The 14,014-nt window shown below is 47.0% G+C and overlaps 1 protein-coding gene across 1 annotated transcript in view; it reads right to left on the minus strand.

The window, feature by feature from the left end:
* Window positions 1–14,014, minus strand: part of DPYSL2 (dihydropyrimidinase like 2) — a 118,473-nt gene that overhangs the window by 79,566 nt on the left and 24,893 nt on the right. The gene's annotated exons all lie outside the window — the stretch shown is intronic.

Genomic DNA, 14,014 nt, shown 5'->3' on the forward strand with positions numbered 1-14,014 from the left:
AAAAGAAAGTCTGAAGCCCTCACTGCTCTAAGGGAAGGAAAGCAGCCAGGGAAGACGTGGTTCGCTGCTGAGGATGGAAACCCCGCCCTGAAACATCCTTTTGTGCCTTGGGGTCGCCAGGAACTTGGGGGCAAGGGAGGAGCATCAACCGCCTGTTGGGGCCAAAAAAGGCTCAGTGTAGGGCCCGGGTCTCTGTAATAGTCACTCTCACCTACACGACTTAGGGGAATGAAGCAGGAGGCAAGGGGTGGGGGGAGGGCTGGGGAGTACACATCTATGCTGCCTGCAGTTCTCTTGAGAAACTGTTAGGATTAACAGCGCCCAAGGAGCTCAAAGGATGTGCATTGCTATAGACTGGCCGCCCAGTTCACATAATGAAGCCAAAAGCCAGGAGATGAACTGGAGGAGCTGGAGGAATGAAGGAAAGACGATCTCAAAAAGAAAGGTATCCTGAGTCATGGAGAGAACTACCCAGAATCCGTTTAAAACACGGGGAGTCTTAACTCCCCAGCCAGAGATCCTACCACACAGGGCTTTTAAGGCCTCTCTTCTTGGGCTAGAAATTGAACAGGTTGGGACCCCTTGGCTCTGTCCAAGTCATTCTCTGATGCTCTTACTTCAGAATCCCTGTAGAAAGAAGAAGTTGAACCACTTGATCATGAGCAGTCTATCAAAGGTTGCCCAGTCAGGTACAATGACTAAAACATCTGGGTTGGCCTTGAACTTCTCTACTAGAGATCAAACAATAGATAGAATCCCCACATAATCTATGCCTGCCAGCAACCATGGAGAAGGGGGAAAAATCTATTTAATTGGCTCACACCTGCTCAGCAAAGATTAGCCAGATAAATGCAAAATAATCCTGAGGCTAGGATGGGCTCACGTTTCAAAGTCTCTCTGCATCTGGCCACTTTGGATGGTTATTTGTCTCTCCAGAAGGTGTAAGTAAGATGCACCCTGTCACTCCTTTTTGTAAATTCTAAGGTCGCAGAAAGAGGCTCTGGGGTACCCAGCAAGCTTCCCAGCTGGTTAATTCATTGCAGTTCCAATTAGCTCTGCATCTTAAAAACTGAAAAAAGGAGCACTTCCCCCGCCAACTCTGCGATGTGCTAAGAGCCAAGTGAGTTGAAGTCAGCAAGTATTGGTGTCAGCCTGAAAGGGTCAAAGTCACAAGTCTGAGAACGCAGAATGTACCTTCCTACCCAGAAAACCCATTGTCATTTCCAACCAGGAGTGGGTGAGGGGCAGCAGGAGAATGAGTATCCTATTAAATCATAAGGAAAATACTACTTGACAAACAAGTAAATGTGGGTCAAATTAATTTAAAGCAAAATAACCACTAATGACATTGTTTGTTTATATTCTTGTTCTATGTTCCTGCTCCCAAATTGCTTGATGGTAAAGGCTTTAACTATACCTTGTTATTTATGAGTTTGCCCTTGGATATTTTGCTCCCAAGAGCTTTTATATCCATCTTATTTATATCAGTCTTATTTCTATATCCACTGATACAAGGTTTCTAAACCTAATGTCAGCAGTAACTGACATTACCGCTCATAAATATCCAGAGATGTGATGTTTAAATTCATTTGTCTGCTCCGAGTAGAGCCTAAGAGTATTTAGCACATAGAAGGTGCCAAATAGATTTAATTGACCAAGGACAAGAACTGTCAGCAATCTGCATTTCTTACCATACTTACCGCTCAATACAATGCAGAGAAGGAATCGATGTGGGGGAGAATTTTCCACCCACTCTGCATTGATTGACTTGTTAATATACAGTATTTTTACACTGTCTTTGGATGAACACTGAGTGAAAATTGCCTGTAAAGTTACAAATCATTGTCCCTGAACCAAATAGTTGAACCAATTCTCAGGCATGATTTTCCTGAATTTTTTTTTAACTTAAGCATTGTAAGCTGGCCTATTCCACATTCACGATCCCTTCACAGTCCTTGCCTTCCCATTTCCCATAGGCCTCCCCCAGCATCTAGAAAGAGCCAGGAGTGATGTGGTTGTTTAGTTGTCATGTCCGACTCTGTGACCCCATGGACTGTAGTCCACCAAGCTCCTCTGTCCATGGGATGTCCTAGGCAAGAATACTGGAGTGGGTTGCCATTTCCTACTCCAGGCTATCTTCTCAACCCAGGGATCAAAACTCTGTCTCCTGAATCGGCAGGCAGATTCTATACCGCCTTTCCACCAAGGAAGCCCTAGCAGTGAAGGACAGTGGGTTAATGAAATGGTTCTGCTGCAGACATCCTGGTGTTCTGGAGGAAGGGAGACTCTGCCTCAAGATCCGAGAGCAGCAGGAGCGGTATCCTATATCCAGGGATAACCTATATCCAGGTGGTACATGTGTGCTCAGTCCCTTCAGTCATGTCCAACTCTGCGACCCCAGGGACTGTAGCCTGCCAGGCTCCTCTGTCCATGGGATTTCCCAGGCAAGAATACTGAAGTGAGTTGCTGTTTCCTCCTCCAAGGGATCTCCCTGATCCAGGGATCGAACACACATCTCCTTCATCTCTTGCATTACAGGCAAATTCTTTACCGTTGAACCATATCTAAGTGAGCACCAAGTGAAGTTTGAGCTCACAGAGTCTAGGAGCTCTTTCAAGTCTTACTCATCTTTTACCCTAATAAAGAACCTGATGGAGAAAGGGTACAAGAAGGATGGGGTATATGGAGTGATGACATCCAGTGTGTTTGAGATGTTCCGGTCCTACAACCTGCCAGTAACCGGGGGTGGGAGGTGAGTCCCAGTCACTCAAGCACTCCAGCGTGAATGGGCTGCTTTCGGTTCCTCAGCAGCAGTGTCCCCTCCTGGACCAGCCCCACCTCTGCTCTCGGTTTCTTCTTCCCCCTTTGGGGAGCAGGTTAACCATTTCTGCTTCTGTGACCACCCACCCCCCCGCCCCGCCCCGCGCCTCTGCGGAAGTGAAACCTTCAGGATGTCACCGAGCAGGGAGAGTCCAGATATAAATAGTTGGCAAAGAAGAGAAGATTTCAAGTGCTCACTTTGCTGCAGTACAGACGCCAAGGGCAGTGGCCTCGGATGCAGCCGGCTGCTAAGGTTAAAATGAATGCGGTGGTAAGAGGAAGGACTGGAATTCTGCTTTGCCAAAAACTAAGGGCATTGGCTAGGACACTGAGAGGAAAGTGTTGCCTGCTTCCTGCAGCTGGAATTGGGCCACGATGGGTGTAACCCCGCAGGGGCAGTCTACAGGGGGACAGTAAAGGACCAGTGGGGCCCAGCCTGGCCATTGCATTTCCCAGTGGGAGCATCCTTTACCACTGGGGACAGGAGGGGGCGCTGACGAGAATCCGAGGGACTGGTCCTCTGAGCCAGATGCTGACTTTGCTGGAACTGGAAGTTGGGGCTGTGAAGGGTCCTGAGGAAGTCCTTTACTGTATGCAGAAGAAGCAAGTTTCATCGTCCAAATCCTGCCAACATCAGGACACAGAGGAAATTATGCACTTCACAGAATCTAGTAGGTTGTCTACGTTGGCTTTCTCTTCTTATCTCCAGTTGGCCCACAATCCTCCCAAATGACCCCCCGCTTTATCTGCCTGGCACAGCACCCTCTGTGGGACTACAGATTTTCCCTGGGGTCTCTCAGTCAGAGCCAAGACGGCATCTCTCTCTGACCATTGTGCCTCAAGCTCGCCATCTGGTGGTGAATGAGGAGAGTGACCTGGTCCCCTTGGTCCTTGTCTAGCGTGATGGATGATGATGACTCAGGACTTGAAAAGGGCCTTGGAGATGCTTATTCCAGCATATCTGACTCTTAATCAACTAAAGTGATTTTGCCTCTGCGTTTGAGCCATCCCGGGCTCCAGCTCAGATCATCTGATTAGAAACTCCAGAGATAAAACCCAGGAATGTTTTTAAACTAGTCTACCTCTGGCCTCTAGACCCAGGGATCCCCAGTCTCTGGGATCTAATGCCTGATGATCTGAGGTGGAGCTGATGTCATAATAATAAAAATAAAATGCACTGTAAATGTAATGCACTTGAATCATCCCAAAACCACCCCCACCTCCACTGTCCACAGAAAAGTTGTCTTCCACAAAACCAATCCCTGTTGCCAAAAAAGGTTGGAGACAGCTGGTCTAGACCACTCCTACCCTCCTTTTACAGGAAAGGAAACTTGGAGAATATGAACCAAAATGCAATCCCTCCCCAGGACTGCCCCTCCCCAAAGTACATTGATGGTCCTGCTCTTTCTCCAGCAGGAACATCTTATGAAAGAGTAATTAATATCATCATCATGATCTTTTTATTTGTTTGTTTCCTAGTAAAACACTGTTGTGGGTTTACCAGGTGGAACTACTGGTAAAGAACCCACCTGCCAATGCAGGTTACATGTAAGACATGCCGGTTCAGTCCCTGGGTTGGGAAGATCCCCTGGAGAAGGGAATGGCAATCCACTCCAGTATCCTTGCCTGTAGAATTCCATGGACAGAGGAGCCTGGTGGGCTACAGTTTATAGTGTCACAAGAGTCAGACACGACTGGAGCAACTTAGCACTGCAGTCAGCATGGAGGAAAATGACATTCACTGAGCACCTACCAGAGTCTAGATATAAGGACTGGGTACTTTAAATACATCTTATTCAATCCTACCCCAAATCTTCCTTGGTAAGTCTCCATATCCTTATTTTCTGGACAGGAGTGTAAAGCTCAAAGAAACCTCTTGTTCAAGGCCTGGGTTCACACGAGAGCAACAGAAGGATTGTTGCAATTGTTGGCTTGTGGGTAACTGGATTTTTGCACACAATCTAGGTCTGTGTGGAGACCCCAGTGCTAGTTATCTGAATGATTAAAGTATTTGTTTAAGTGGCAACCCACTCCAGTGTTCCTGCCTGGAGAGTCCCAGGGATGGGGGAGCCTGGTGGGCTGCCGTCTATGGGGTCGCACAGAGTTGGACACGCCTGAAGCGACTTAGCAGCAGCAGCAGCAGCAGGACCCACCATGAAAGAAATGAGCATAGGTGGTCTGCAGTCTCTTTCTTCACCCCTTTCACAGTCTCTGGCTGCCACTAGAGGCACCGAGAACTTCCATCAGTCAATCAGGACCTGTGTGTGTTAGACACTTGCCCTTGTCCCCAAATTAATTCTCCATCTCTTTCTTTCTTCATCACCCAGTGAGATTCAGCTTCTCTCAGCGACCCAGCTTTCCTCTCATTGGAAACATGATAGATCAATACCAGAGTTTAAGTGAACAAAGAATCCACACTGCACTGCCCCTGGGCTGAAAGGGGAAGAGCCTGATTGGCTGCTTCCATAAATAAAATGCTAACAGTCACTTCTCCTCTGCAGACTTTCCTGGGTTCTGCCACCCCACCCCCATGGGCAGCCCCTGGTTTCTGCCTGTTTCCTCCTCTTCTCCCATTCACAGCGGAGCTGGCTCCTCCTGACCCTCCAATACTCTCCCGCAGGAGGCAGAGAACGGACTTGTGGGCGCAGCGGGAGAAGGAGAGCGTGGGACGAACAGAGAGAGTAGCGCTGACATATATACACTACCATGTGTAAGATAGATGGCTGGTGGGAAGCTGCTGTAGAGCCCAGGGAGCTCAGCTCGGTGCTCTGTGAGGACCTAGAGCGGGGCGGGGGGGGGGGGGGGGGGGCAGGAGGGAAGCTCAAGAAGGAGAGGATATATGTATATACATATAGCTGGTTCACTTCATTATACTGCAGAGACTAACACAACAGTGTAAAGCAATTATCCTCCCATTAAAAAAGAAAAATTTTTTTAACTCCCTCTGCAGGAAGCTCCTTCCCGCCCACCCTGTCTGAAGTCAGCCCACAGTCCCCACTCTTCCCTGTCTTAGTATCGTCTCAGCACCAGTGACCACAAAGTTGGAAGTATTTTGTGTATTTGCGTACTTCCCTCTCACCTGCAAACTCTCTAAGGGGCCTTATTCTCCACCCCACCCAGCACAGACTTCACAATGCTCCATAACACACAAGTTGAATGAGCAAACCAATAGTACGCCCTTCCCAGCAACGACCTTGTGCAGGTGTCCTCCGGCAACCCTGTCCTGCTGAGCCAGCCTGCAGCCTGAGTGACAGCCTCTCCTACCCTGATGTGAACCCCAGGTTTTTAAAAGGCCAGGTGGAGAGGGACTCCCCTGGTGGCCCAGTGATTAAGACTGCGTACTTCAAATGCAGGGGGCACAAGTTTGATCCCTGGTCTGGGAACTAAGATTTCACCCACATGCTTTGAGTTTGTCACAGAAAATAATAATAATATAATATAATAATATACTGTATGATGCAGGGAACTCAAACCCAGTGCTCTGTGACAACCTAGAGGGGTGGGATGGGGTGAGAAATAGGAAGGAGGCTCAAGAGGGAGGGGACATATGTACACCTACAGCTGATTCATGTTGATGTATGGCAGAAACCAACACAATATTGTAAAGCAATTAACCTCCAATTAAAAATAAATTTTAAGAAAAGATTAGCTAACAAAAAAGAGGGTAAAAAATAAAGGCAAATATTTTATTAATTTAAAAAAATGATATAATCCTTGCAAAGTGTGTGTTAGTCGCTCAGTTGTGTCAGACTCTTTGCAACTCCATGGACTGTAAGCCCGCCAGGCTCCTCTGTCTGTAGAATTCTCCAGGCAAGAATACTGGATGGGGTTGCCATTCCCTTCTCCAAATCCTTGCAAAACTTATAAGAAATTCAATTATGCCAGGAGCATTTTAGAATGACTGTTTATTAAGATATAGGTACTATCTTTTCTAATAAAATGCCAGGTGGTGAGAATTCATCTCACTGGGTTAGGTCGTGTGTCTGGGCTCCAGTTATCCACTGCAGAGCAGGCAGAGCCCTTTCCCATGGAGATCTTCCCTCCAAAAGCACTCTGCTGCTCAGGTCTACCTGCAGGCCAGCTGTGGGCACTGCAGTCGGCTTCCCTTCCCAAGCCCACTCATGCTCCCCAATACCCAGAAAATAACAGCAGATCCTCACCAACCTGGGCCCTCCTTGAATCAGAAGCTGTGTCAATTTCAAAAAGGACCGAGAAAAACGGAGAACTCTGTGCCCAGAGAGTGTCAGTTTCAGGAGTTTAAGTCCCTTAAAAGAAACCAGCCATGTTCACAGACTGAGATCTACTCGCTGATTCAAATATACTCCATGCCTCTTGCCTATTTGCTCAAACACGTTCCCAAGAGACCTCTTTGGGGTGATTTGTTAGCTTTAGTCTGTGAATTCTTGGATGTAGTCCAGTTGGATATTGTCAAGATTTCAAAAAATGCAGAATTTCTCTTTAATCAGATTTCTCTGCCTTCCCCTCTTTCTCCCTCCTCTCCTCGACCCACCCACTGTTTGTTTTCAAGTGGGCCAGAGGTTGGGCTTCCCAGGTGGCACAGTGATAAAGAATCCACCTGCCAATGCAGATGTGAGTTTGATCCCTGGGGTGGGAACATTCCATACAGGAGGAAATAGCAACCCACTCCAGTATTCTTGCCTGGAGAATTCCATGGACAGAGGAGCCTGGCAGGTTACAGTCCATGGGGTCACAAAGAGTCGGACACGACTGATCAGCTGAGCACTCACATATGGGCCAGAGGTTATTATCCAGCGGGGACCAGCCCAAGAAGATCACAAACTCCACACACACAGCCCCTCCTTATGCTACAACGTGCTGTGCGTGGCGAGGCCATCAGGTGAGGCACGTGCACCTGACCCGCTCCAGAAAAGTGTGCCCCTCTGCTCCAAGCCTGGGCTGGGGGCTCTGTGTCCCCAGAGACTTATGGGTCCCCAGAGACCCATCCAAGGACTTATGAGCACAGCTGGCCTCCCTCCAGAAACAGAGTAGGCCCTCACGAGATAGAAGCAGAGAAGAGAGTCAGCAAAGGAGGAACAGCCGACAGGTGCCGTGCTGCGAGCAGACGCCCCAAGGAGGACGTGGGCCTTTAGACCAGATGCTATAATCACGGGCAAGGCTGACTTCATGTGGGTGCTGCAGTCCCACTGGGGGAGGAACTGGAGAGCTTGCTCTGGTGTCTACCCAGCTCAGTGGTTCCCCTCTGTTCCTCCAGAATTGAAAAATGGAGTGAGATTGGTAAAATGGCCACTTCAAAGTGAGTGAGCTGAGAGAAGAAGAAGGTAATCCTGGAGGGCTGAGAGAAGGTGGTGTCTTTCCTCTCTCCTCCTGTCTCCTCTCCATCTCAGGCCATGGTGTTCATCTGAGTTGTCACCATCTCTCACAGGCCTAATTAACTGCGACCCTGCTTCTGAGTCTGATTCAGTCCTGATGTCAGAGTACTTTTACAAAAGTGCAAAGTTGGCCGTGTCATTTACACTTCTGCTTATCATGTTGGAATTGCTCACAGTCCCTGTGGGATAAGACCCATAACCCTTAGCATCACATCTACGGCCTGTGACTAGCCCAGCCTCTGCTTCTGCCCTTGCCTTCCTCAGCCCTCTCTGCGGTCCTAGTGCTCACCCCATGCTCCACACTAAACCCTTCACTTCCCTTGCATATAGCCTCAGTGTCTGTACTCACATCTGTGTCTCTCCAAATACACCCATCCCCTTGCTGACCCCTCACACCATCACCCATTCTGGGCATCCATTCCTGAGTAGAACTGACCACTCCTTCTATTATACGGTACAGACGTCTCACAAAGCACCTGAAACAGTTTCCTCTACCTATTTCTTTATACATTGTCTTCTTCTCCTAGACAATAAGCTTCTTGAGGACAGAGATGACACTGTTTTTTCAGCACCCATCATAGTTTCTTGTAGACAATAAACACACAGCAAGTTCTGAAAGAACGGATGGGTGGGTAGATGGGTGGATTATGGGTGGATGAGCGGACACATGAATGGATGAAAGGATAGATAGATGGATCGGTGAGTGGATGGACTGATTGACAGGAGGGTAAATGATGGATACATGAATGACTAAACAAGCTCCTTGAACAAATGTCCCAGTAATGACATACAGTTACACTGGAACTTGAGTCTAAAATGATCTTCTACTGCACACAGTTTACAACCAGGCTCTGTCTTAGGTCCCATCTATTTAGTGAAAGCTGCCAGGAGGACCAGTGGGCACTCAAGACAACCATTTTCTCCCAGTAAAGGAGGCTGTGGAACTGTCACTAAGGCTTGGGCAACTTAACCTGTTACCAGTACCACCCTCTATTCATAGATGGATTATGTCCTCTCTGGGAGAGACACTCTCCACATTGCAGAACCCTCTAGAATCAGTGCATGTATCTCCAGACACTTCTCCTTCATGGGAATGGGATAGGAGAGCTTGAACAAAGAACACCTTGATAGCACTGGCATCCTCCAGTGTGACAAAAATCCTTCTAGGTTGGTATGTGGGAAGTTTAGATAGGCAAAGGCAGGGCAGTCAAGGTCACCTTGTAAAATGTCCTTTCAATCCAGCATTGGGACATAAATTCCTTATCCTGCCCACTCCCATTCGCTATCTTTCCTCTCGTTATGCCATATCAAGTCATTTGGCCATTTTGCCTACAGAATACCAGAAGTGTTCACGATTTGGTGGGTGATCAATGTTACGATTGGAACAGCAGGAGTCTGAATTCTAAACTCATGACCCCTGGAAAGCCACTGGTTTGAGCCCCTCCCTTTCAGCCTCCTCTGGGGTCAAGGCCAGAGCTGAGAGACATAGTGCAAGCCTCATGCAGGTCATGACTCTCCTGAGTCATCATTTGCTGGGGAGACGAAATCAGGGCATTCACACAGTGATCTCCGTATCAGAGAGATGGAGAAGAGCAGTGAGAAAGAGTTCAACAAAGTCACTGTCATTTCTCCTACAAAGATGCAGCGAAATGCTGTCAGGCTGCAAAGTCATAATAAAAATCACAGCATGCAGCAGACTTCCCTGGTGATCCAGTGCTTAAAAATCTGCCTTGCAATACAGGAGACACAGGTTTGATCCCACACACCTCACAGCAACAAAGCCCTGCAGGCCGAAACTTCTGAGCCCAAGCACCACAACTAGAGAGTCCATGTACCACAAGGAAAGACCTCACATTCCACAACTAAGATGCAACACAGCCAAATAAATAAATAAATAATATTTTTAAAAAAACAAACAAAAGAAAACATAGCATGCAGCAATATCTATATCTCATTGGCCAAAATGCAGCTGACTTACTTTCACTTTTCGCTTTCATGCATTGGAGAAGGAGATGGCAACCCACTCCAGTGTTCTTGCCTGGAGAATCCCGGGGACAGGGGAGCCTGGTGGGCTGCCGTCTATGGGGTCTCACAGAGTAGGACACGACGGAAGCGACTTAGCAGCAGCAGCAGCAGGCTAATATTCCTGCACTGGCATGGCAACTCACTCCAGTATTCTTGCCTGGAGAATCCCATGGACAGGGGAGCCTGAAGGGCTATATTCCATAGTATCGCGAAGAGTCGGACACAACTGAAGTGACACATGCAGGCTAATACTCAGCAGCAATTCCTACTGCAACAACCCAGGAAGTGTCCCCTACTTGCTTGTGAAGGTTGATTTGGTTCTCAGGATGATAGCGAGAAGCAGGACAGCTGGCCATGATCCAGCTTCCCTTCTGCATCGCCATGAACAATAGAGAAGTGACTCAGCCTCTCTGTGCTTTCAGAGCTTTTACAACTCAGACAGCAACACCTGACCAAATGTTTGATTCTCCCTTCCCCAACCATGGCAGGTCCTTCTGATACCTTCCTCCAGGTCTGTCTAAATTACAACCTTGAGTTGCTCTCCTGTGACAACCGTGCCTGCTCATAGCAGTCTGAGCCCAACCAGCTCATACATGGCTGAGAGAGACAGTGCCCTTTGGAATATGACAGGCTATGGCTTTCATCAAAGCATGAAGAAGACAGTGGCCCCAGATGACTTCAGGCTGCACTCCACGTGGGTGCATTACTGGTGGGAGGACCTCTTGAAAAATGGCAGCCCTCCCCTGGAATAGCTGCCTGTATCTACCAACCGGTGCTCCTCAGAATCTTACTCTCAGATCCTATCCCAGGGTTAGGCTTAACTGATGAACCACTGGCCTTTGCACCCTACAGTGTGTTGGTCGCTCAGTCGTGTCCAACTGTGCAACCCCAGGGACTGTAGCCCACCAGGCTCCTCTGTCCATGGGATTCTCTAGGCAAGAATAATGGAGTGGGTACTCACTTCCTTCTCCTGGTGATCTTCCCCACCCAGGAGTCGAACCCCCATCTCTTAAGTCTCCTGCATTGCAGCCGGATTCTTTACCATCTGAGCCACTAAAAAAGCCCATTTTGCACCCTAGAGATGCCCCCACAAATGCCACCCATTGCCACCATTTTGCCTGAAAAGTGACCCAAAAAAGAGCTGAACTCTTTGATGGATGATACCTGCCCAACTAAACACCAGTCAATCTCCACATGAGTCAATCCCCTTCCATATCCATCCTGTTGCAGGACCTAGGACAGACCGCAGCCCCTTCCCATTGCAGGAACCAAGAGTTCTGCCTCAAGGTGTTAGCATAAAACTCCTACTCCTCCCAGGGATCAAACCCAGGTCTCCAGCATCGCAGACAGACTATTCACCGTCTGAGTCAGCAGGGAAGCCTCCCTACTCCTCACACAGAGGGTGGATGTGATACACTCAGGGTAGAGTGGATAGAAACAGGGCGGAGAGGTGAGATTCTCCATCCACTGTCAAGTCCCCATGACTCACAAAGTTGCAGCCCTGAGAAGCCTGAGACAATATGAAACTCTGCCTGAATTGTCCTTCTGACCTCCACCCTGGCTGTATGACAATAGCTAATAAATCAGCAGCTGTGTGTCTATGTCTAAGAAAGGGAACCACTTCTGACATGACATCGCCTTTCATGCCGCTTCTATCCTGATGTTGTTGTCATTGTTCAGTTGCTAAGTTGTGCCTGACTCTTTGTGACTCCATGGACTGTAACCCACCAGGCTCGCCTGTCCATGGGATTTCCCAGGCAAGAATATTGGAGTGGGTAGCCATTCCATTTTTGAGGGGATCATCCTGACCCAGGGATTGAACCCCAGTCTCCCACATTGCAGACATATTTTTTACCATCTGAGCCACCAGGGAAGCCCCCAAAGCCCTTCAAGTTCCCCCAAATGAATCCCCAGACCTTGTGGAGCAAAGACAATATAGTCTGGCTCCATTGTATCCAAATTCCTGACCCACAGAATCCAAGAGCATAATAATACCATCCCTCATTTTGCCACTAAATTTGGGGGTCATTTGTTTCATAGAAATATCCACCTTGTACAGCTGAAGTTAAAGCAATAGGTAAAGGCCCCATGTGGAGAACTTTCTAGGCCATGGAAATACATTTGGATTTTACTCTGTGTTTACAAAGAAACCATATAAAGGTTTTAATCAGGAGACCAACAAAATCTGATTCATACTTTATCATTCTGGCTGCAGAATGAAAGAATTGAAGGGGAGAGTTGATCATGGCTAATATTGGGGTCGGGGCAGGTAGTACTGAGACAAATGGACAGATGTACCATTTACATTGGAGGTAATTGTTTTTTTTAAGATTTTTTTGATGTGGACCATTTTTGAAGCCTTTATTGAATTTGTTACAATATTGCTTCTATTTCATGTTTGGTTTTTTTGGCCCTGAGGTGTGTGGAATCTTAGTTCCCCATCTCCTGCATTGGAAGGGGATTCTTAACCACTGGGCTGACAGGGAAGTCTCTACATTGGTGGAGAAGGAAATGGCAACCCACTCCAGTATTCTTGCCTGCAGAATTCCATGGACAGAGGAGCCTGGCAAGCTACAGTCCATGAGGTCACAAAAGAGTCAGACACGACTGAGTGACTAACACACACACACACTGAGCCAGGCATTGTTCTAAGTACTTTACATGTATTAGCTCCAGTTAATCCTCGTATTACTTGTATTTGATACTCACAAAACCCCTGTGAGGTAGGTGGAAACAGAAAGAGATTAGGGAACTTTCTCCAGGACACAAAACTAGTAAGTGGTTGAGCCAGGAATCAGGATTATATCAGGTACCATTAAATTAAATAACGATGGACAAGTGCTCTCGCCCCTCCTCTGAAAGGTTCTAGTTCAAATTCAAATTCCTCTTTAGAACTGGAGGCCCCATGAACACTCATCATATAATTAATGGTGTTTTTTTTCCCTTTCTGGTGAGAAGTAAGTGGGACCAGCAAATTGTGCTGAGCACAGTTATACTTAGATGGATCACTCTAAGGTCCACATGTACTTTATATATACAAAAATGAACTCGAAATGAATTAAAGACCTAAATACAAGAGATAAAACTATAAAACTCTAAGAAGAAAACATAGGGGTATACCTTTATGCCCTCAGATTAGGACACTGGTTTCTTGAATATGATACCAAAAACTCAAGCAACAAAAGAAAGATAGATAAATCGGACTTCGTCAAAATTTGAAATGTTTATGCATCAAAGGGCACTATCCAGAAAGTGAAAAGACACTTCACAGAATAAGAGAAAATATTTGCAAATCCTGGAAGTGATAAGTGTTTAGTATCCAGAATATATAAAGAACTCCTAAACTCAACAACAAAAAAACAATCTGGTTCAAAAATGGACAAAGGACTTAAATAGATCTTTCTCCAATAGATCTTCTCCAAGAAGATATACAAATGACCAATAAGCATACAGAAAAATGCTCAACATCATTAGTCATTGCTGCTGCTGTTTTTCACTTGCTAAGTCATGTCCGACTCTTTGTGACCCCATGAACTGCAGCATGCCAGGCTTCTCTGTCCATCACTATCTCCCATCATTACCTGTTAGGGAAATGCAAATCAAAACCACATCCAGTAGGCTAGCTATAATTTAAGATACTGAAAAAAAAAAGTGGAGGGAAGGGGAACTTCCCTGGTGTTCCTTTAAGAATCCATCTTTCAATGCAGGGGATGAGTTTGATCCCTGGTAGGGGAACTAAGATCTCACATGCCCTGAGGCAACTAGCCAAGCTCATGCACAGCCAAAAAAGAAACCACTAGAACAAGTGTGCTATTGAG

This window comes from Ovis aries, chromosome 2 (genome assembly GCF_016772045.2).
Source record: "Ovis aries strain OAR_USU_Benz2616 breed Rambouillet chromosome 2, ARS-UI_Ramb_v3.0, whole genome shotgun sequence".
Taxonomy (NCBI): Eukaryota; Metazoa; Chordata; class Mammalia; order Artiodactyla; family Bovidae; genus Ovis; species Ovis aries.